At 46.0% G+C, this 24,880-nt stretch overlaps 1 protein-coding gene across 2 annotated transcripts in view; it reads left to right on the forward strand.

Annotated features, from left to right (window-relative positions):
• EEPD1 (endonuclease/exonuclease/phosphatase family domain containing 1) overlaps window positions 1-24,880 on the forward strand; it is a 239,394-nt gene that overhangs the window by 96,818 nt on the left and 117,696 nt on the right. For both annotated transcript variants that reach the window (XM_067746709.1, XM_067746710.1), the window contains exon 2: window positions 5,265-5,524. The gene's annotated coding sequence lies outside the window, so the exon portion shown is untranslated. The remainder of the gene's footprint in view (window positions 1-5,264; window positions 5,525-24,880) is intronic.

Consider the following 24,880-nt stretch of genomic DNA (forward strand, 5'->3'; position numbering starts at 1 on the left):
TTTGCCTCCAGCCTCCTCCCAAGCGAGGCTTCTGCACATTTTCTTCTAAATCCAAATTTCTCAGGGATAAAATTAGATCAGATATTTGGGGTTGCCAGGATGCTGCCTGGGGAATGGGTGGCTCTAAGCCATTAACGCTAAGGATAAGTTAAAACGACACTAATTAAAATGATGTTGCTGTGCGGAGAAGAAGCCCTGTCGCCAGTTATCTTGAGAATCAGTTATGTCCTTCTCTGACCCAGGTTGGTTGTCTTTCTGTTTTTCTAGCTGACTCTGCCCTCAAAACTACATCTACATTTAAACCAGAGTCTTGATTTTCCCATCTGGATGATCCTGCCTTTTCTGCTGCTGCTCCTGGTACATGATTCCTTGTCGTTTGCTCCCCTCACAGCCTCTGTGGGGCTTTCCCTGACGCCCCCAAGCACAGTGGGCCCCCGCACCCTCGTGCTGTCACTCTGCCCAGGGCAGGCTGCTCTGTAGCCACAGGATTGCGCTTTGTCCCTGGGTCTCCTGCCCTACCCGACAGCGATTCCCCCCCAGCAGCCACCAGACACATTTGTCTCTGCATTTCATGTCGTTGCACCCAATAAATATTCTTGGAGTCAGAGCTGTGAGCTGGTGCTTTACATGAAATCTAAGGCTAATGCACGCATGACATCCTGCAAAAACCCTGCTGCTGGCAAGGAAATTCAGGGGACGCGCCCCTTGGGAGTATGCTTGATGCTGCGCGCGTGTGTGTGTACATGGGGGTCTGTGAGACCCCCTGCAATGAAGCTATAACTCACTGGGCAAGAGGAAAGGTCCCCCAAGAGTCAAGGTTAGAGGTGGCAGTTGGCCTAGGTGACAGTTTTCATTGGCATCACCAGCCTCAGACCATGGGAATCAGATGTCAGCTGGTTGCCCACCTCCTGCCCCAATTCCTTGGAAAATTTGACCTGAAACCTAATTAACACCCTGGCTTTGGGGGAGCTGGGCTCTCCCTGTGATTTCTCTGGGGTTTTCTCCTTAGTCTCACACTCCCACACAACTCATCTTGGTTCTGTCTGTCCTTCACCATTTTCCATTAAGAAATCTCCCCACACTCAAGCATTTCGTGAGTTGAAGAGATGTGTTAGATTTTCTGGGGTCTCAAGAGGGCTCATGTTGAGAAACATATGTGGCCTTTTGTCAGCTCCCTTTTTCCACCCTCCTGTTCCCCCAAACAACAAATTATTCATTTTGTCTAACACTAAGTGATTTACCTCACATTCGGGCCCCCTTAAGATCTCACCTTCTAGCCCAAGATCCGTTTTTTAAAAATGTTTAAGTTTTCTTACTAAGAAAAATTCCAGAGGAAAAATTCTTCTTTCGAACTAAAAGTGAAAGCACAGGGGGGTAAAACAAGATTTTGGAAGTAGGAAAATTTTGCTTTCTCCTGCCACCAAGAATAATTTGGTGAAGTTATTCTGAGCCTTGGTCTCCTCATCTGTAGAATGGGTGCAATGATATCTATCAATCTTCCCAGGTCATTCGGGATTCATGGCACATAACAGGTCCTCAGAAATGTTCAGTCCTTTCCCTTCTCTGGTTAATGAACACACCATCATGTTGACAGGAAAACCTGGAGTTTAGTCCTGGCTCTGTCACAAACAGTTCCGTGACCTTGGGGGAAACTGCTTTCCCGACCTGGGTATCTGGTTTCTCCCCGGAAATAAGAGGTGCAGAAGGACTGGTCTCTAGACTAGATTTTATTTTATTATTAAAATTTTGAAAAGAAGTGTTTTCCACCTAGGAATTTTAGTTTTAGAGTTGAAAAGAAAGAGTCTCAAGAGAAGGGCGTCAGCTTTTTAGGGATGGATTTGCGGATGGGGTGGGGCCCAGGCCTCTGTCATTGTCCTGCTGGGATCTGCCAGAGAGTCACTCAGCATTTTAGGAGTCAACCTCTCCCTTGGTAGAACAGCAAAGAGGGAAGGCTGGTGAGGCAGTGGGGTATTCTGATGCTGGATTCAGGGGAAAATGGGCCAAGACGGACAGTGTTGAAAGAAAGTTAGGAGAGAAAATTAGGCAGGTATTCTCCAGTGGCCAAGTTGCTTTTACAGTCTCCAAATGGTGGAGCTAGAAACAATTGTTTGAGACCTGCTGGTCAAATCCACCCCAACACAGATGAGGAAACGGCGGCTCCGAGGGCCTAAGGGATTTTCTCAGGTCTCCCCCTGCTGAACTCAGTGATTCCTGTCATACCATGTCCTTTCCACAGAAGCCACTTCTATTTCAGTTAGTCGCGACTCCAAGAAGGGAAACTTTAGTGTGTGTTTTGGCCCCCCAAAATGGCAGTAGTAGTTTTCTTTAAAAAGTTTTCTTCAGGGCACTGTTAATCTCATGCAGTTTTAATAGAGGATTGTGTTTCTATTTCCTTGCACTGTTAGTGGCCGTGAGTGCAAATTTTCATTTTTTTTTTTTTGCGGTACGCGGGCCTCTCACTGCTGTGGCCTCTCCCGCTGCAGAGCACAGGCTCCGGACGCGAAGGCTCAGCGGCCATGGCTCACGGATCCAGCCGCTCCGTGGCATGTGGGATCTTCCCGGACCGGGGCACGAACCCGCGTCCCCTGCATTGGCAGGCGGACTCTCAACCACTGCGCCACCAGGGAAGCCCCAAATTTTCCTTTTTTAATGTAGCATGGTTCACAAAAATGCTTGGTCTAAAAACGGAAGAACTGCTATCCTGGCGAGAATTAAAAGACAAAACTAAATGGGGGTAGGAAACAATCATTTCTAAAAACTAAATTAAAAGAAATATTGATTAGGCTTTCATTTACTTACAAGTGTAGCCCATCAGACCAATCGTCACTCCATTTCAACTTCTCCACATTATTCTGAACGTTTTAGACGTTTACCCCTCTTTTTACCTTCTAAATAACCACAAGCTCTTCCAAAGAAATGAGGGAACTGTGTGTGTGGGAGGAGCTGGGAAAGTTATGAGAAGAGAGGCCAAAAGGCAGCTGTCAGTACAAGCCATAGCATCCCTTTGAGCCCTTCTTCTTCGGGAAACGCTTTGAGATGAGAAACCTGCCCCCTACCCACCCTCTACCACCCTGGTCATGCCCGCACCTCTCCCCATTCTTCTTCACATTCAGTTGATTCATAGCTGGTTCACTCCTCAGGTGTGTGAATCCCCCTCCCTGGGCATCTAGCACAGACACAAGCACCACCTGGTACCCTATCCATGGGGACCCTGGCTATGGGCCATGAAGGAGGCTGAGGGGGAGGGGCTTTCCAGGGGCCCCCTAAAGACTACTTGAAGACCTCCTGGCACCCACTTGGAATTACTGTGCGAACTAACATTTGTGGAATGACAGCTATGTGACAGGCGTTGTGATAAATGCACAGCAACCTCAAGAGGATGAGACAATTGTTATTGATATTATTCCCATTTAACAGATGAGAAAGCTGAGGCACAGAGTGGTTAGGGAAGTCAGCCAAAGTCACACAGCTAGTAGAAGGGTGAAGTCTGGTTAAGAACCCAGGTTGTCTGACTCCAGAGTCCATACTCTTAACCACCACCCAGACTGCCTCAAAAGGACACATCCAGAGTGCCTGGTGCAATTGTAGCAAGTTTTGGCAAGGATATGGAGAAACCACAACACCCATACACTGCAGGTGGGAATGGAAATCGGTACATCCATGCTGGGAAACTACTTGGTAGTTTCTTATAAGGTTTAACAGACATAAGTCATGTAACAGCAATTCCACTTCTAGTTATAAATCCAGGAGAAATGAGTGCATATAGGTACCAAAAGACATTCACAAGAATGTCCACATGTTCACAGCACTATTCACCATAGCCAAATGCTGGAAACCACCCAAATGTCCCCCAACAGTGAATGGTAAATAAATCATGGTATAGTCATACAGTGGAGTACTTACTGTATAGCAACGAGAACGAACAAACTACACACAGGAATAAGGATGAATCTCACCACCGGTGCTGAGAGAAAAAGAAGCCCAACACCAAGAAGTACCTACTGTGTGTCCATATATGTAAACTTCAAAACACTCAGAGCCAGGGCCTGCCGCTGGAGGTCAGAGTAGGGGTCACCTTTTGGGTGTGGTGCCTAGAAGGGGGCACAAGGGCCACTTCTGGGGATGCTGGCAGTGTTCTGCTTCTTGATCTCAGTGCTGGTTCCATGGGTGTGTTGTCTTTGTGAAAATTCATCAAGCTATACACTTACGATCTGTACACCTTTCTTCATGTATGTTTTACTTGAATCAATAGTTTACCATTAAAATAAACTAAGACAATAACAATGTCTGCCAGTGCAGAGGCCTCGACAGCATGAGCTCCTTCCTTCCCTCTCTCTTTTGTCCGGATGCTCCTTGCCGGTTCCTCCTCTCCAGGCATTGGCCTTCCAGTGTTGCCACTGGGTCTGGGGTCAGGGTTGCTGGGTTATAATGGGATGCCCAGAGTCCTCGACCTGGGGGTCTAGGAGATTTCTTGCCTGGACCAAGGCGAAGAGAACATCCGTTCCCTCACTGGGGCTGCTCACGGGGTCACAGGGGGCTGCGCCCTCCCTGCCTCTGCAGGGCTCAGAGCTGGCTGCCTTGTAATGGACCGAGTTCATAGCTGGGAGAGTGTGGCTCAAATTTAGGCTCTGCTGGAAACTCGCTCTGCCCCTGGGCAAGTCATTTAGCACAACGGAGCCTCCACTTGCCTATGACAAAGTTCTTAATGACCTAAGGTAGGCAGAAGTACACTGTATGCTGCAAGTGTGATGTAAACACGGGGCCTCATGAATAATAATGAGGAGTGAGAGCACAGAGAAAGGACCCAGCACAGCTAGAACGGGACACAGCCCTGCGAAGGATCCACCATCATCTGCCTTCCCTGGTCTCAGAGTTTCATGCTCCCTCCACTCGCCTGGCTCTGCTTAAAAAAGGCTTGGGCTTAATTTTTTGTGGTTTATGTCATGGTTTCTGCAATATCCCCACAGACAAAGCGGCCGCCTGCAGGAGCTTCAGGATTTGGGCTTACTGCAAGCCCCTTTGTGAATACCGCTTCCTAGAATCCCCCGGGTCTAAAAGCAGCATCAGCTGGCTGGTTTCATCAGCAGTGATGGCCCTTGCCTTTGTGAGCAGTCAGCCTTTATATGGGAGGGCTCGCAGAGGACATGGATGTCCTTTTTGCTGCCAAATCCCCTCCACAGCCCCCCGACAAGCTCTTGTCCTGCCTCTGTTTGAAAATCTCCAGTGACAGTGAACTTGCTAATTTCCACATACTCCTTCCACAGAGAGACCTTGAAAGGAGATTGTGGCCTCATCACTGGAATAAGACTCATGACTTTGAGGCTGTGCCATTCTGTTCAGAGGAGGAGCCACTGGGAGGAAAGGGTTCGATAAGAACAGAGCACGATGCTCAACCCATGATGGAAAGGACTTCTGTGGACCACCCAGCAGAGCTGGGCCCCTCTCAGCTTTCCTGCCATGTGGAGCCAACACGCCTGCTGAGGAGGCCCAACCTAGGACGGGGGTGAGACGAGGCTTGGCAGAGGTAAGCTGTTGTTGTCACTGCATACACGGCAGGAAGAGGGCTGGGCTGCGGCCGGGCACAGGGCCCGACCCCATCAGGGAGGTGATCCTGCTTAGTGCAGCCCGTCTTAAGTCTTCGGCTCCCAGGATACCATTAAAAAGTACGGAAGACCCTAAAGAGTTTTCCTGGGTTTTATCCATTAATACTAAAAATCAAAACTGAAAGTGTTCTTAAATTATTCAATAATTTGTGTTTTGTTGTTATTTATTTATTTTTGGCTGCGTTGGGTCTTTGTTGCTGCGCACGGGCTATCTCTAGTTGCAGTGAGTGGAGGCTACTCTTCGCTGTGGTGCGCAGGCTTCTTATTGCGTTGGCTTCTCTTGTTGCGGAGCATGGGCTCTAGGTGCGGGGGCCTCAGTAGTTCCAGCATGCGGGCTCAGTGGTTGTGGCTCGCGGGCTCTAGAGCGCAGGCTCAATAGTTGTGGCGCACAGGCTTAGTTGCTCTGCGGCATGTGGGGTCTCCCCGGACCAGGGCTCAAACCTGTGTCCCCTGCGTTGGCAGGTGGATTCTTAACCACTGTGCCACCAGGAAAGCCCAATAATTTCTTTAAAAGTGTCGGATTCCCTGGATTTGAATCCCATTTCTGCCACCTAGTGAGTGCTCACTCTTAGCGGTTGTTATTATTATCACAGCAGGTACTCAATACAGACATGGTTGATTTTATTTCTAAAGCACAAGATCTGGAATCTCCCACCATAGGATTCAAACCAGTGCCTCAATTTCAGCAAGGAGCTCTAAAGGTTAATGTTATTGCCATATAACTATATGCCATGTTGTTTCACTCTTGCAAATAGGATTAGAATAGTACCAGTCCTGATAAGAGAATGGACCCTTGCTGTAGAGATACCGACTTCTTGGCCAGAGGACAAATGCCTCCCATTGCTGAGAGATCTTGGCCAGCTTTTGAACCTCTCTGAGCTTCATTTTGCCTGTTCTGTAGAAGGAGATGAGTAACAATGCCTGCCTCATAGGTTTGCTGAGAGAATTAAGTAAGGTAAGGCACTTGGCTCGCCACCTGGCACATAGCACTCCATAGATGTTACCTATTATTACTTTAGATCAGAAGTCATCAAATTATATTTCTAGTACTTTTCTTAGGTGCCGGGGTCATCAGAGACAAATTGCACAACTGGTCAGGGTTCAGGGTATTTCGGGTGTGTCTGCTCCTTGGATACCGGCTGCACCTGTGGGCACATTGGGTCCCCCCCCCCCCACTGGCTGAGTCATACACCTGGCTGTTCTATCTCATGTGCCAACAGGAGCGTTGAGATGGACTCTGGCCATGCTCAAAAGTGTAGAAGGCTCTGCAGCCTCACCGTGCCCAGTGCATGGAGCCCTTCTAGCTGGGGCTGGTGATGGTTTCCAGAACTGAGGCTGATGGAACTAGCAGCAAAGACATAAAATTCCATTTTCAGCAATGCTGCAAATCACTCTCACTTTTCCCCTTCACAACTTTACGATCTAAATCCTTCCTGATAGTTACTGCATGTGTTTCTTCCCCCTGAGAATCATTTATAGATAATCCCAAAATTAAAAGACACGTTTCTTCTGGTTCTGGAAATTCATTTTTCCATCACAGCCCTGTGACCTCTATCATATAACTGGCCATTATCTGCTTTGTGGTCAAATTGTTATTCAACAATGCCACAAGCATTTACTGACCTTCACCTGTTTGCCAAAGGCTGTGAATAGATACAAGGTGAAAGGGCGAGCCACCTCTGGGCCGGCCCCAGGAGCTGTGTCTTGGGTGACATGGAGACAGCTGCACCAACAAAGGACCACAGGGCGGGGGTGGGGGTGGGGGGAAGGCACCTGGCCAGGCTGCCAGTGGAGGAGGAGTGGCGATCAGGCCTGCGTCCTCCAGGTTGGCAAGGACCGTGTCCCACCATGTGTCCCCACTGCTTTGCTCACTCCTCCTTCCCTCCGATCCTTGCATGGCCGGCTCCTCTCGTCATCAGCTTTCATTTCAAATGTCACCTCTGCAGAAACGTGCTCCTGTTCATCTGATCTGCAGCAGGCTCTCGTCCCAGCACTCTGTCTCATCGGCACGTTTTATTTTGTTCACAGCATATATCATTTAAACATCTCATTTACGTGTTTACTTGGACATCATATGTTTCCCTGACCTAGTAAACACCCAGTGAGCATTATTGGCTGAATGCCTGGCAGAGGCCCTAAATGAAAATGAATGAATGAACAACATGCTCATAGATGTTAAATCATTAGTCAGCATCACATGGACAATTTTGGAAAAGTTAAAAATAGCTAATGTCATAGATGTAATTACTATCTTCAACATATCAGAATTTTTCATGAGAATATTAGTCTGGGGGCTTCCATGATTACAGGATAAAGCAGACCCAAATTAACGTGAAAGAAATTTTGTAGTGAGGCCCTACCAATTAGAAACATACATCTGAGTAAAGACTTTAGTGCTAGAGACTTTGGGGGAAAATGACTGTTAGTTTTGAGGGTTTATTCCTTCACTGGCCTGAATGCAGGAATCTCAACCAGGTGTGAAAGGCTATTTTAGGGTAGTGAGCCAGCCATGCCCCAGAGAATATTTCAAGGATCTTCAATCACATATAGATACATGTGTATATAACATACTTACATGTAAATGTATATATTTTAATATATTTACATATACATATACATACACACACAGGAGTAGTAAAAATATGGAGAGACTGTTTAGCCAGTCCAGTTTGAACTACACAGGTACCCCTGACAGGTCAGCTATCTCCTCTGTCCTAGTTTTTAGGCACACTTACAATGATGCGTTCTGGAACATTCTTGGTACTATTGAATAGTGAGTTCATTAGCTGGCAAAAGTGCCACAGACTTTTGAAGCATTACTGCAGACTCAGACCATGTTTTTGCATTTCTGGAGACTTATTCATCTAGGAAACATGTGAAGTATATATAGCACTATTCAGTGCCAGGGCCAGTGTAAGAAACCAGGCATGCAGAGAACTTGAATGGACTAATGATGGAAACAGACACACAAATAACTAGCTGCTCTACAGAGCGGGGCTGCTGAAGTATACTCAGCAGGGGTTAGGGGACCCATGGAAGGGGTTGTCGATATGACTGGGGTTCTTAGAAGGCCTAGAAGGTTCCATCAGCTAGAATAGGAAGGCTAAGTAGGGGTTTGCTGGATGTAGAGTAGGAGGGGCTGGGGCTCAGGGAGTGAGGATGGCACTGCCAGGCAGAAGGAACACATGTGCAAAGGCAGGAGAGAAAAAACCGCCTACAGCATTGAAGATGCATGGATGTGGGCAGGGGCCAGACGAGGCTGCAGCAGACAAGACCGTATCGGCAGGGACCTTGGGTTTGAAGCCAGGGAGTCTGAACCCTGTTCTGAAAGTTAACGGGTGTCATAGAAGGATTGCCATAGACCTGGCTGTTAGAAAGAAGCCTTTGGCAGCTGGGAAGACGCATCAGGGAATTCCCTGGCAGTCCAGTGGTTAGGACTCAGCGCTTTCACTGCTGTGGCCAGGGTTCAGTCCCTGGTCAGGGAGCTAAGATCCCACAAGACAAAAAAAAAAAAAAAAGAAAAGAAAAAGAAAAGATGCATCAGATGGGAGAAGGCCCCCAGCTCTTAGCAATAGTTCCAGGGAGTGGACACCAAATAGGGGAGTTGCAGAAGGGAGAGAGTAAAAAGACAGAGGGGCCTCAGGCCGTGGAAGACGGAGAGGACACGATGAAGAGAGGAGTGCGGAGGATGAGAACCACGGTGCACCGGGCCTTGCTCTAAGCTCCTGGGCTCCGCAGTGGACAGAATAGAATGACAGCCCCGCCTGATGGCTCTGGCCTCTAGAAGGAGGAGCCAGACAGAAATAAGCAAGTCAGCAGGTAAACCAAGGCTAAGTCCTCTAGAGAAAAATAAAGATAGCGGCCCTGGCGAAGGGGGCGGGCAGCTTGAAATTTTAGACAGGTGGCTTGTGAAGGTCTGCAGGGCCTGGGGAAGCCAGCCCAGTGGCACCCTGGGGGAAAAGCGTTCCAGAAGGAGTGAACAGCAACGCGAAGGCCCTGGGGTGGGATATTTCTGGCGTGTTGGAGGAACTTCAAGGGCCTGTGTGGCTGGAACGACCAGGAAGAATAGCAGATAAGAGAGCTGCAGGGGTGATTTGAGGGCAGAAGGACTGTGAGGAAGCTTACAGGCCGTTGTAAGAACTTTGGCTTTTACTCTGCGTGAGATAGGAGCCAATGGAGGGTTGCGAGCAGAGGAGGACGTGCTCAGACCTCTGTTTCTATAGTTGACTCTGGCTTAGGGTGGAGAACAGACTGGAAGGGGCAAGGGCAGAAGCAGGGAGACCTGCTTTAGTGGGGGCAGCAGAGGGGTTGAAAGTCATCAGATCCTGGTTTTATTTTAAAGGCTAAGCCACCAGGCATTGCTGATAGATTAGTTGTGTCTGAGACAGAAGCAGATGTGATTTCAAGAGTTTTGACCTGAGCAGGTGGAAGATTGGAATTGCCATCTTCCAAGGTCAGAAGATCAGATGTGGAGCTGGTTTGCAGGTGGGGAGGGGGACAACCATGGGTTTAGCTTAGGGAAGTGATCTTGAGATGGCAGGTGGAGATGTCCAATTAGCAGGGAATTATAGAGGTCTGAGTCTCACCTGGGCTTCAGATGGTGCTGTGGAACAGGGCAGGTGTCCTGATGGGACCATCTTCCCATCGCTGAGGGTGTCTGAAATTCTGTCTTTAATGTCATGGTTCCTAATGGAGCTGACCATCATAATCACCAGGAGGGCTTTTTAAAAGAAGATTCCTGAGTCTCACTTCAAATCTGTAGAACAGGAATCTCAGAGGTGGGGTCCAAACCTAGAAAAACGTTGAAAGTCTGCATCAGGTGACTGTGATGAGTACCACTGGTTAAGATTCCCCACATATAAGGGGATTTCTGTTGGTTTCATTGCTGTTTTAAAACTAAGGGGGTCAATGCAATGTGAGAAGACAAGCCACACTCTTGGCTTGGGAGAAACTGTTTGCAAAACACATATCTGATAAAGGACCTTTATCCAAAATATACGAAGAAGTCTTAAACCTCAACAATAAGAAAACAAATAATCCGATTTAAAAATGAGCAGATACTTGAACAGATACCTCACCAAAGAATATATACAGATGGCAAATGAACGTATGAAAAGATGTTCAACATCATATGTCATTAGGACATTGCAAATTAAAACAACAGTAAGATACCGTCCCATACCTATTAGACTGGCCCAAATCCAAAACACTAGAAAACACCAAATGCTGCGGATGCGGAGCACCAGGAACCCTCATTCTTTGCTGGTGGGAATGCAAAATGGTGCGGCCATTTGGGAAGAGAGTGTGGCAGTTTCTTGCAAAAGTAAACACACTTACCATAAAATCCAGCAGCCACACTCCTTGGTATTTACTCAAAGGTGTTGAAAACCTATGTCCATACAAATACCTGCATACAAATTGTTATATCAGCTTTATTCATAATTACCAAAAATTGAAGAGACCAAGATGTTCTTCAGTAGGCAAATGGATAAACTGTGATGTATCTAGACAATAGAATATTATTCAGCACTAAAAAGAAATGAGCTATCAAGCCATGAAAAGGCATGGAGGAATCGCAAATGGATATTACTTTGTGAAAGAAGCCAATCTGAACAGGCAATGTACTGTGTGATTCTAACCATATGACCTTCTGGAAGAGACAAAACTACAGTGACAGTAAAAAAGATCAGTGGTTGCCAGGGGTTGAGGGGAGGGAGGGATGAATACTTGGAGAACAGAGGATATCTAGGGCAGCAAAACTACTCTGTATGATACTATAATGGTGAATACGTGTCAGTATATATTTGTCAAAACACACAGAATGTACAATACCAAGAGTAAACCCTCATGTAAGCTACAAACTTTGGTTGATAAAAATCAAAACGAAGGGGGTGAAAATTTATGGAGAGGACAGACAGAAGAACCTAGGAACCTGCCTTTTGTGCCAGACACTCAGCAGGTGCTAGAAATGGGTGAGTGAACGGAACAGGCCAATCACTGCCTTCGTGGAGCTTACATTCTAGAAACCCTGTTTGAAAAGCATGGAGACAGAAGGGGGAAAGCAAGAGTGCCTGGAAATTGTGCCTCAGACTGATCTTCCGTCTCTGCCTAGAGAGAGGCTCCCGATGGTATAGGGCAGGAGAGTAGCACACACAAAGTTACGTGCCAGGGTAAGTCCCTCATCACCCCACCTTCTCGGACCGCAGTGGAATGCTCACCATCTGAGCCCTAGCAGCCCCTGTTTCTTCCTGCCCCGCCCCACAGGTGTCTGGACACTCAAAAGAATTGAAAACAGGATTCCAAAGAGATATTTGACACCTATGTTCACAGCAGCATTATTCAAATAGCCAAAAATGGAAGCAATCCAATTATCCATCAATGGATGAATGGATAAGCAAAATGCGATACTTACAGGCAACGGAATATTATTCAGCCTCACACAGGAAGTTCTGACCCACAGTGCAACGTGGATGAATCTTGAGGACATTAGCTAATGAAATATCAGTCATATTTTTAAAAAATTTTATTGAAGTATAGTTTATTTATAATGTGTTAATTTCTCCTGCATAGCAAAGTGACTCAGTTATACATATATATATTCTTGAAATGTCAGTCATAAAAGGACAATTATGCTAAATGAAATAAGTCATAAAAGGGCAATCTTTTTTTCAATTTTTTTTAACTGAAGTACAGTTGATTTACAATGTTGTGCCAGTCTCTGCTGTACAGCAGAGTGACTCAGTTATACACACATAGACATTTGTCTTTACATTCTTTTCCATTGTGGTTTATCACAGGATATTGAATATAGTTCCCTGTGCTATACAGTAGGACCTTGTTGTTTATCCATTCTATATGTAATAGTTTACATCTGCTAAATCCCAAACTCCCAGCCCTTCCCTCCTCCCACCCCCCTCCCTTGGCAACCACAAGTCTGTTCTCTACGTCTGTGAATCTGTTTCTGTTTTGTAGATAAGTTCATTTGTGTCATATTTTAGATTCCACATGTAAGTGATATCCTATGGTATTTGTCTTTCTCTTTCTGACTTACTTCCCTCAGTATGATCATCTCTATTTGCACATGAAAGGGCGATTCTTGTATGAGGTACCTAGAGTAGTTAAATTCCTAGAAACAGAAGCAGATTGCCAGGAGCTGGGAGGAGGGGAGGGAATGAGGAGTTACTGTTTAATGGGTACAGAATTTCAGTTTTGGAAGATTAAAAAAAAGTTCCGGAGATGAATGGTGGTGATGGTTGCATAGCAATGTGAATGTACTTAAATTCTGAACTGTACACTTGAAATGGTAAATTTTATGTTAACTGTATTTTACCACAATTTAAAAAAAGGGAGTTAGGCACTTTTACTAACCAAGACTAGTAGGGTGGATGGGGGTAGCAAGGGCCACGGGACCTCCTGGAAATGCAGCACCCAGAGCTGATGCAGCCAGGCATCCCCGGAACCGAATCAGGAGCAGCTGTGGCTAGGAGGGTATGGATTGGACCCCGTGCTCACCTCTCCTTCTCTGCTGCGCTGCCCTGCCCACCCCCCCGCCCCCAGCCTCCCAACTTCTGCTCTCTAAGGCAGCTGGCTTCCTCATCTCCCTGGCTTGCAAGGGACCCCTCAGGACACTTCCTACCGTACTCTCCTGAGATGTTCTTTCATCTTAAGCTTCCCTGATCACTGCCTTGTCTCTGTAGCCTCCATTTCAAATTTTGAAGGAATCAGATTGGTCGTCCCATTTGGGGGGAACAGGCATATTATGAATGTCTGGCAGGCTTGTGGGCTGCTACCCCTGCCCAGTCAGCTCTGCCAGGTTAGTGGACAGCCTCCTGGGCAGCTCAGTCAGCAGGGCTCTGGCCACCCTACCCTCAGTAGGGGCTGTGGGCAGCAGGGATGATGGGTCCTGATGCTGGGACTCACAACAACAGCAGTGACCGAATCTGAAACCTCCAGACTGACAGGTTCTCTATCCATCCCAAAGTCAGCCGTCCTCTCCCTCCCTTCCTATCCCCATAACCTCTCCATCATTTGTTATTCTGTTGCTCATACACTCTGGAAACAGTAAATTACACACAAGGCAAGGCCTGCCTTATTGATTTTTATATTCCCACATCACTGTCTGGTAGCACTCAAATGTTTACTAATAAGCTAATTAGTGGGAAGATGAAAACATAGAAGGAGCAATGTGTTTGGAATCTGAAGACCACAGCTGAGTCACTCAAGGTCACTTTCTTTGTGACCTTTGAAAGAGCATCTAATTACTCTGGGCCTCAACCTCAAATTCTGCAGCATAAATTGGTTGAAATCTATCAGTAGTCCAAAACGTGTTCTACTGCGTCCACCCCCGCAAGGAGTCAAATGGGTGTCTTTCCAGTAGAATTTCTCAAAGTCTTTAATATGATAATGGGGCTTTACAAACTTCCCCAAGAGCGATTAAAGTACAGAACACTTCCCAAATTCACTTCTCCATATACTCCTTTAAACCTGGAACATCCTATGGGGCTTGGGCAGGGAAAGATGAAACATCTGTTTGGGATGCACATGATTCTAAGGGCTGATTTAACCTTCAAGAATTTTGGAATTCATATGAGTCTATTTGCCACTGCCTGTCTACTCACCCAGAACAAATTGCTTTGGATTATCGACTGGCTACCTTGGGTAATTTCCTATGTAAATATCTCACTCATCCTTGTCTGAGGTTGTTTCCCTCTGTCTGTTTACTCATGACCTGAAGTTAACGAAGGCCACTGAGTCAGATTCTACAAGTTGTTCCTCCTTATCTCGGGGTGACATGGTACCTCCTATATCCAAGAAAGATAAGGCGCTGACACAGCAGGTTACTGCCGCTGAATCACCAGGTGAAGGCATCTGAGTGGGCAGCTGTTACCTAGGAAGTCCCCCGAGTTGTCAGGTCGCTGCCAGGTCACTATCTCAGCCATATAATTAGTGGGATGTATAATCTAACTTGAGGGTTTATTGTAGGGAAGTTAAATAGCTTTCACGACTTGGGCTAATGGCCAGATACTGTAACTTACTGGGGAACTAGACTCACTGTCAAATCAAAATATGGGGTGCTGGGGCTGCCAGAGCTGGGGAGCGCTCTCCTGTAGTAGTTTCATGGGGCTGCTGTAACAAAGTGCCACAAAACTGGGTGCCTTCAAACAGCAGAAATGTATTCTCTCCAGGCCGGAAGTCTGAAATCAAGGTGTCGACAGTGCTATATTCCTACAAAGCTTCTAGGGGAGGAGCCTTCCTTGGCCCTTCTGGTGGCCCCAGATGATTTTTAACTCATGGCTGCATGACTCCAACCTCTGCCTCCATCTTTGCAGGGCATTTCCTCTGCGTCTGGGTCCAGATTTTCCTCTTCTTTTAAGGACACCAGTCATGTTGGATTCAGGGCCACCCTAATGACTTCATCTTAACTTGATTATATCGACAACGACCCTGTTTCCAAACAAGGTCACTTTCACAGGTACCGGGGATTAGGACTCCAACATATCTTTTGGGGGATGTGATTCAAACCATAACACCCCTCACATCAAGAAAATGTATGTTTAGGGAGTTCCCTGGTGGTCTAGTGGTTAGGATTCCGGGCTTTCACGGCCGTGGCCCGGGTTCAACCCCCGGTTGGGGAACTGAGATTTCGCAAGTGCAGTAGGGTTGCACTCATCCCTCTGAGCCCTGTCTGTGAATAATGACTATCTAGTCTCTCCTTTTGGGTCTATTTTTGGTTTTGAGAGAGGAGAGTCCAGAGTCCAGGCACCTTCAGCTCAAAAGGTAGAACTTAGAGGCCATTTTTGCAGACAAGAATATATCTCGAGTCACTGTAACGCGGGGCTTAGGAGCCAGCTGGACTCTGGTTTGAATCCTGCCTCTACCACTTGGTAGCTCTGTGACTCTGAGCAGAGCTCTTGACTACTCTGAACTGTGGCTTCCTCACAGGTGGATGGGAATGACACCAATCCCCTCCCAGTGGTTCTCACCTGAGGAAGATTTTGCCCCCCAGGAGATATGTGGCAGTATCTGCAGATATTTTTGATTGTCACAGCTGAGGAATGCTGCTGGCATCTAGTGGGTAGAAGCCAGTGATGCTGCTAACATCCTACAAAGCACAGGACAGCCCCCATATAACCAAGAATGATCTGGCTTCAGATGTCAGTTGTGCCAAGGTTGGGAAATCCTGTCCATCCTTGTGGGGTTGATAATTGTCTTTGAAAATGAGGCATGCAAGGTACCTAGCACATGCCTGGCCTTGTGTCAGCCCAATAAATGGCTGGTCTACATATTGCAAAGTAGGGAGTTTGTGACAATCTCATAAAAATATGTGAACTCACTAGAATTTACAGAGTATGATGAGGAAAAAGGCTCTCAAATTCAGCATAGTCCCTGTATCATGAACTCCCAAGAAACATAGGGAATGTAAAATACAATTGGCTAATGCAGATAATGAGTCGTATAGAAGGGATAAAAATATTAGTGGAGTGCTTGTTATGTCACATGCTGGCCACTTTTTCCTCCATCAGCTCGTTTAATCCTTTTAGCAACGTTAGGAGGTAAGAATTTTTATTCCCATTTTATAGGTGAAGAAATTGAGGCTCATGAGAGTTTAGATCTTGTCCCTGGGTTATGTATCTATAAGTGGTACAGCTGGTATTTGAGTCCAAGTCTGTCTGTTACCAAGCCGTGATTCTCTGTTGCCCTGCCCTGATTCACATGTAATCACTTCAACTGACAAACTTATCAGTCATGAACCCAGCAATGTGGATGCTGAGGGGTGCAGCCAGGGAAACCCTCAGGAGAATCAGGAACCTGTTGAAGGTGCCTCAGGGATTCCGAAGGATGTCTACCCCTCTAAGATTTCCTCTCCTCTTCCCTGCATTGGAATCCAGGCCCCTCTTGATGCTGTCTCTGGTGATCCTGATAGCTAGACCAGGTCTGCCCTCCAGGAACAATGCAAAATGCTAAAAAGTGAACCCATTTTCTTCCCCTCCTCTAGTTTCCCATGACAAGTCCTATTCCCTCAGGGTCACAGAGCACCAGCATACTACAAAGAAGAGACCATCTATTCTAACCAGAGATGTGACAACAATAGCACAAAAGTTGGGGGTGGAAAAATGGAAGTGTACTTGTGTAAGGTTCTTGAATATACATGAAGTGATATGACGTCACTTGAAGGTAGACAGTGATAATTAAAGATGTGTACTATAAAACCTAAAACAACCACTAAATTAATGATACAAAGATTTACACCTAATAAGCCACAGAGGAGATAAAGTGGAATCATAAACAGTTCACCAAAGAAGATAAACAAATGGCCAGTCCGCACATGAAAAGATGTTCAACATCATTTGTTGCCAGGGGAATGCAAATCAACACCACAGTGAGATACTGCTTTATGCCAACCAGGATGGCTATAGGCAAAAAGACAGATATTAACAACTGTTGGAGAGAATGTGGAGAATTTAGAACCTTCATGCATTGCTAGTAGGAATGTAAAATGGGGCAGTCACTTTGGAACAGTCTGGCAGCAACTCAAAAAGTTAAGGGCAGAGTTACCATATGACCCAGCAATTCTACGTCTAGGAATATATACCCAGGAGAAATGAAACATATGTCTACACAAAAACATGATATACACGGCAGCGTTATCCATGAAATGTCCATCAACTGATGAATAGATAAACAAATGTGGTATATCCATACAGTGGAATTCATTGATAAAAAGGAATGAAGTAGGGATATGTACTATAACATGGATGAACCTTGAAAACTCTATGCTAAGTGAAAGAAGCCAGTCACAATAGGCCCATATTATAGGATTCCATTTGTATAAAATGTCCAGATTAGGCAAATCTATAGGGGCAGAAAGTAGATTCGTAATTGCTTAGTGCTGGGGGAGGGGTAGGAATGAGAGGATTTGGGGGTGATAGCTAAAGGTATGAGGTTTCTTTTTGGGATGATCTGTAAATATGGTGAAGGTTACACAATTCTCTGTATATACTAGAAATCACTGAACTGCACACTTTTTAAATGGGTGAAGTGTATGAGATGTGAATTATATCTCAAACTGTTACAAAAAAGTAATCAATCCAAAAGTAGGCAGAAAAAGAGAACAAAGGGAAAAAGGAATAAGTGGAACAAAAAGAAAAACAGCGAGATGGTCAATTTAAACCTAACCATATCAATAATCACATTAAATTTAGATGGTCTCAATGCTTCAATTTGAAGGCAGAGGTTGAGAGATTGGATGAAAAAGCAAGAACCAACTCTATGCTGCTTACAGGAAACCCACTTTAAATAAAATAAGGTAAACATAGAATGACAGAAAGGGATGTACCATGGTAACACTAAAAATAACCAAACCAAACCAAACAAACAAACAAAACACCAGGTGGATAGTAATATAAGACAAAGTAGATTTCAGGGCAGAGAATATTGCCAAGGACAAAGAAGTCCAGTTCATAATGATAAAATGGTTAATTTGTCAAGAGAAGATAACAATCTTAAATATTTATGGGCCTGATAACAGCTTCAAACTACATGAAGCAAAAGCTGATAGAACTGCAAGGAGAAATAGAAAAACCCCCAATTATATCTGTTATTTTAATTTAAACCCTTGTCATACAATAACTGAGAAGGAGGTTTGGAGATTGTCCAACCCAGTCCAGTCATTTTACTGTATGAGGGAAATGGGGCTGAAAGAAGTCCATTGACTTACCCAGGGCCACAGAGCTCAGAGCTAGTGTCAGAGCCTGGCCGTTAACCTAAGCGTCACCAGGGCTATTTGGCTCTGTGAGATTCCCTGCATTATACGGACTCCCAAATACAGCCTAACACTGTGGTGAGAGACTTACCATCCTCAAGAGGTGGAGTCTACTAGATCACTACTCATGGTTACTTGTGTGTTCAGACACTATCCATTCAGCCCCTTTCATAAATATTTATTAAAGCCGAGGCACTGTTGGAGGTGCTTGGGGTACAGCTGTGAAGTCCAACTCCCTCCCCTCGAGGAGCTTATATTTTAGCTAGGAAGAGACAGGCAATGAACAAATCTACAAGTGATAAAGGCTATTAAGAAAAATAAAGCAGGTGAAGAGGGATCAAGAGCCGGCCAGAGCTTTAGGAAACCGTGTCCGCCTAGTATTTCCCCAAGAAAGGCTAGTCCTGTGAAACCTTTCACATAAAATGTCAAACAAGCACCGCCTATACCGTTTCCTTCTGGAGATTCCCTGTGCCTGTTAGTAAATTGAAGGCTATGAGAAGTCCTGCGCTGATGAAACATTTCAATTTCTCTGATCTAGTACTTTCCAATGATGGAGCATGCCTTGAGGAATGTCCATGGTGCCTCTTAGGCTCCCTACCACATCTTTCCTACCCACTTTCTAGAAGCCAAACTTCCAAGTTTTTGTGTCTTTAGCTTATTCCTCGAAAAGATTGTAGTTTCTTCCAGCTCAACTTGCAGCTGAGGCAATTACATCCACGTGAGAGGCAGCATGATGCTAGGGAAGGAGCCCTGCCCCTGGATCCTAGCGGGTGATTCCCAGCAAGTTTCTTGGCCTCAAAAATAGAATGAGGATCTAGACTTGGTGCTCTCAGATCCCCTCCAGCTCTAAAATTTTATAATTCCTTGGACTGAGATTTTTAAGACCGTGGTTGACCTTGGCCATTAAAATAGGTATTCATGTTCCAGATGCTGATTCTGTCACTTTGTTGTGGAAAAAATATTCAATGTCATTCATAGTCCGGTCTAAGACTGGCTTAAAGCACTGGTTCCCAAGCTGTGCACCGGAGTCATCTGGAGGTTTAACACATACACTGTTTAGGTCCCACCCCCAGAGTTTCTAATGGGATTGATCTCGGGGAGAGGGGCCTGGGCATTGGGATTTCAGCAAGTGCCCTTGGGATTCCCATGCGCTGCCACGGTTAAGAACCACTGCCTGTAAAACATGGTCTTTATACTGCAGCCTTTCCTGAATACATTCAGGGATTGTTGCCATATCTGAGCACCAGCTGGGCCTGGGGATGTATGACTGTATAGGGAACAGCTGTATCTTTGGCCATAAATAGAAGATACCAAAAAAACATAAACCCTCAAATGGAAAAGAATATAATTACATTTTAGCTTAATACTGGTGCGTATCAAGATTCTGAGCCCGAGATCACCGTTTTCTCCATGGTAAGAGATTAACAAATCTGAGAACGTGTTATGGTCACAGTGGCCCTGAACTGAGAATCTCCCCTCGACACAAAGTGATAGTCAGAGTAATGAAAAGGGAAAGATTCCCCACTGAGCGGTTCGATCGTAGTTAGTGCTGTGTCTGGGGCCTCCTAAATGTCTATTCCTCAATGCCACCATTGGATTACATTTTGGGAGATGCTCTTTAAGTCCTTCAAGGTCATTTCTTAAGGGAGTCATTCCTGGAAGTAGGGCTATGAGATCAGGGAAGAGATGATCAGGGCTTACTTTTCCAATACTTAGGAGAAATGTGGCTAAGAAAGAGCATCAGTGGCAACGGTGAAAGGGGAGAGAAGGCGAGAACCGGAAAAGTGCGCCATGAGGTTGAACTTGGCAGGGTGTGGACGATGGGGACGATGCTTCCAGGTGAGCCTGAAGCGGGAGTCAGGGCAGGGGAGGTCCCTGCTGCTTGTATACGGATGACAGCCCCCCAGCTCCAGCCAGCGGCACTTCCTCCTCTGGCCCAGGGGCTGGCTGAAGGAGCCTCCTTCCCCGCTCCCAGAAGTTCGGGGTCCAAGGGCTTGCCTGATTCCCTCTTCTGCCTCTGGAGCATCCTGTGCTAAGCGAAGCCTCCTAATTAGGCACCCAGAAATCAAAGTACTAGGCTCTACCAAGAAGAATGTTCCAGAAACCCTCCAATTTAATAAACAATAAAGAATAAACTGTTCTGTGAAAAAGCAGAAGTCTGAAACTAACTGCAGATGTTGCTTTTAAGAGGAAATGAATAAAGCAAATGGGAGCTGGAGTTCCTAAGTGATAACCATATCGCCTTTAAAAATTAATGAATATTATTTTCTGTAATAATAACAACTCTGGGCATTACCATCAGAAGAAACATAGTACCTCTGACGGTAAATGTTCTCCATTTTGGTACTGTAAATGGAGCCACCTCGTTCTGTTGGGACTTTGCTAGAATAATCTCCAGCCAAATGCTCCATAAGAAATAAAATGCCAGATGTCGGGGGAAATGACGAAAGCCTTCAACTGTCAGCCATGAAATGAAACCATTTATCAGTCAATAGACTGAGCTTTTTTTTTAAAAACAATGTCTTTTTCTCTTTTTTTTGGCTGCGTTGGGTCTTTGTTGCTGTGCGCGCGTTTTCTCTAGTTGTGGCGAGCGGGGGCTACTCTTGGTTGAGGTGCGCGGGCTTCTCATTGTGGTGGCTTCTCTTGTTGCAGAGCACGGGCTCTAGGTGCGTGGGCTTCAGTAGTTGTGGCGTGTGGGCTTCAGTAGTTGTGGCACACGGGCTCAGTAGTTGTGGCTCATGGGCTCTAGAGCGCAAGCTCAGTAGTTGTGGCACACAGGTTTAGTTGCTCTGAGGCCTGTGGGATCTTCCGGGACCAAGGCTCGAACCCGTGTCTCCTGCATTGGCAGGTGGATTCTTAACCACTGCGCCACCAGGAATACCAGACTATGAGCTTTTAAAGGAGGAATTTGATACAAAGAAACCCGAACTGGTACTGCCAAAATTTCATTCCTGCCTTTCAATCCACTTCCCTGGAATAAGGCCAAGTCCACTGAAGGAAGGAGAAATAACACTTCTGGGTTCCCTGGAAGTTGTGAATTGAGGTGCATGTTTTTAACTGCTTTTGAGCTCTGTTGTGGGCGCTGGTGTGAAGCCATTCACACCAGCGCCCCATCACAGCCCCCGGCATGGCCCTGTGGTCTCCCCCTGCACCAACACACCACCAGCAGCAGTGGTGGAGCACACCCCAGATGGAACCAAGCTCCCCAGGGGGTATCCTGCAAAGAAAACTCCCTCCACACTGGGCAGCTCAGACAGGTGCCTGGCCACCAGAGTTTGCCTGACAGTGCAGCAGCCAGGGGGCAGTGGGAAAGTGAAGGTCCTTCACCTGCATCTGCACCTGTGTTTCAGGTCAGCCAGAAAGAACCAGCCTGAAGCTGAAAGCAGAGGTAACCTCAGGTAGTCCAGGCAGTGATATAAACAAGAGAGCACATTGGGAGGTCAAGCATGCTCCCTGCACTTTACGTGGAGTCTGAAGATCATGAGATCCATGGAGCCCAATGAGATGGTGTGGGAGATCAGTCAGATACTGCAAGAAAACAGCTGCGGGTGGGAGCTGAGCTGCTGTGGGTACACGGCCCATCCTCGAGAGGACTTTGTGCAGTGGAAGATGGAGGTGTGCAACCCGCCTGGCCTTCACTCATGGGGTTCAAATAAGAGGATATCCGGCACCTCCATGGCCTTCGAAAGCGTAGTCTCCAAGTTAACTGGCAGCTCAAAGGACTGCCATGAGGCCACTAGGGAGACAAGAGGAGAGGACCCTGGCTGGAGCCACAGGCCGGCCCCTCCCCTGCACCTGGCTGAACTTCTGAGGCTAGACTGTTACCCCCCCACCCGCCCTGCATTTCTCTTCTTCCCTGCTCTTCTCCGTCTTGTCTTCCGTGTTTGTGGGGGAGGGGAAATGGCTCAGTAGAAATAAACGCAATCAAAAAACATGTGCTAATTTATTGTGTTTAAACACAATCATTTTAAAAAACTACCCTGCTTTATTGCTACAGCTGTCACAAGACATTCATCGATCACTTGGCCAGAGGAAGGCCCTCGCCAAAATTCTCTCATGACCCAACTGAAAAAACAAAACAAAACACTTTTCTTGGGGGAAATCAACGTCTGGTGAAACCATCCTAAGAATGAGACAAAGGTCAATGAATTGTAAAGGGGACAACATTTGGAGCTGTGGTATTGGCTTTTCTTGCTGGGAAAACAAGGCCTGAGGATCACATCTATATGATACATATTGCTGTGAGACAACCACTTCAGTATTTGTAAGCTTAAAACAATGACAATGTATTCTCTCTCATGACACCTGCCTTCTGCGTCCCCAATCCTAACTGGGGAATGTTCACTGGTCTCTTCTGTTAGCTCCAGACTCACCTTCTTGGACCCCTTTGTTCCCCTTCAGCTTCCTCCTCTCCACCCCAGGTCACATATCCATCCTCCCTAAAATTACTGTCTTTTTTTTTTTCTTTGTGTTCAAAGAGCACTCCTTTTTATTTTTTGAAGATTTCCCCCCAGTCTTTATTGAGGTCTAATTGAAGTATACTAAACTGCACATCTTAAAAGAGTACAGTTCTATCAGTTTTGACATACATACTCCAGTGAAACCATGACCCCTCAAACATTTCTATCACCCCCCCCCAAAGTTTCCTTGTGTCATTTTTTAATCCATTCCTCCATCATATCCCCAAGCAACTGCTGATCTGCTTTCTCTCTATATAGGTCAGCTTGTATTTTTCCCTGGAATCATACAATATGTTCTCTTTTTTTGCATGGCTTCTTTCATTCAGTATGGCTTTGAGATTCTTCAATATTGTGGGTATTAACAGTTTGTCTTTATTGCTGAGTAGTATTCCATTGTATGGATATACCACAACTTGTTTATCCATTCTCTACTGGTGGATTTGGGTTGTTTCTGGGCTTTGGCTATATACCAAATTTCCTATTAAAATTCGTGTACAAGACTTTGGGTTTTATGCTTTCATTTCCCTTTGGTAAATACCCAGGGATGGAATTGTTGGCTTGTGTGCTAGATGTATGTTGAGCTTTTTAAGAAAGTGCCAAACTGATTTCCAAAATCATTGTATCTTCTCACACTCCCACCAGCAACGTGTGAGGGTGTCAGTCGCTCCACAGCCTCACCAGCATTTGGTATGGTCAGTCATTTTAAATTTAGCCATCCTGTTGTGGTTTTTGTTTGTTTTAATGCACAGCAGTTCAGCTTTTGGCTTCATTTCTAAAAGGGGGAACACATGCTTATGTTTCTAGGAAACAAAACCAGATGATGCCTGTTGTGCCAGTGAAGTTAATAGTTCCCATCTTATCCTCCAAAGTGTTCTGGATTAAATAATAAAATATGTTCCAGCCCAACTAGCAATGCCCCCAGGCTGTCCATCCGTAGCCACAAAGGCCCATTAAGGCGTTCTGATCAACCAAGATTTCTTCCTCCTCTAAAGATATTTTTCTGTTAAACAACTTTTTTCCCCCTTATCACAACAGGATTACCGGAGAAAAGGAGTGGCATAATGTAGCCTAGTGCTAGGGTTGGGGAGCAAGTAGAGGAGGTAGAGGGGGTCAGACCAGGTCCTGATGACATCATTTGAGCTGGATGCAGTCACGTGTGACATAGGTAAGATCTAGTCCTTAACTTTTTCTACACAAGAACCCGGAAATCCCTTAGCTTTTATGTCTAAGCTAGTTTGACTTGGATTTCTGTCACTTGCCATTAAGAGTCCCGACCAGTCGGTATACACAGTCAGCATGGCGATAGCATTTTGCCAAGCCTTGGCTGGCTCTCATTTCACATTTGAAGTGCCTCTGCGTTCCCTGAGAACTGGTTTTTGTTGACCTAGCCTGGGAAATTTAAAGCAGAAGCACCGGTCACATTGGTTGGGGATGAAACTTCAGAGGTCACTGAATACCCAGGATCAAAGTATTCAACGGTATCACCACACAGTTTGTTTAATCGAGTACTCTAGCTCCGTGTATCCACTGTAATGCTGCAGGCTCTTTAATCTTTAAATTACCATTTAGTGGTATCCAAAAACTCTTTTGAATTTTGGGAAGCATCCATCATGTCCAACGAGCACGTTCTTCCTCCTTAATAACTAGATTTAATACTTACAGAAAATATCCATATTTACTCAGTGCGCTAAACGTGCAAACGAGCAACGCTATGTGACCTATGTGAACACATCTCTAATCCGTGGTGCGCGCCGTCTCCTAGTAGCACAGAGTTGCTAGAGCTGTTTGAGGACATCTCCCAGTAAGCAAGGCAAAGGTAATACTCCACAGGAAGAAAAGAGGACGCCGAAACTGGGGGTCAGAAGTTAAAAAGATCCCATTCAGTCCTCTCTCGAACGTTCTCAGAACTGAAGCGAGGCCCCTGACCCGCAGGGGTGCCTCCCCCACTGGGAGTGCCCTCGCCCTGTCCCCACGCCCCAAAGACGGACTGAACTCGGGCTGGCGGCCCGGTAGCTTCCGCCGCGCCCCTGGGTGCAGCCCACCGAAAAGCAGTC

The sequence above is a fragment of the Pseudorca crassidens genome, chromosome 8 (assembly GCF_039906515.1).
Source record: "Pseudorca crassidens isolate mPseCra1 chromosome 8, mPseCra1.hap1, whole genome shotgun sequence".
NCBI classification, from domain to species: Eukaryota; Metazoa; Chordata; class Mammalia; order Artiodactyla; family Delphinidae; genus Pseudorca; species Pseudorca crassidens.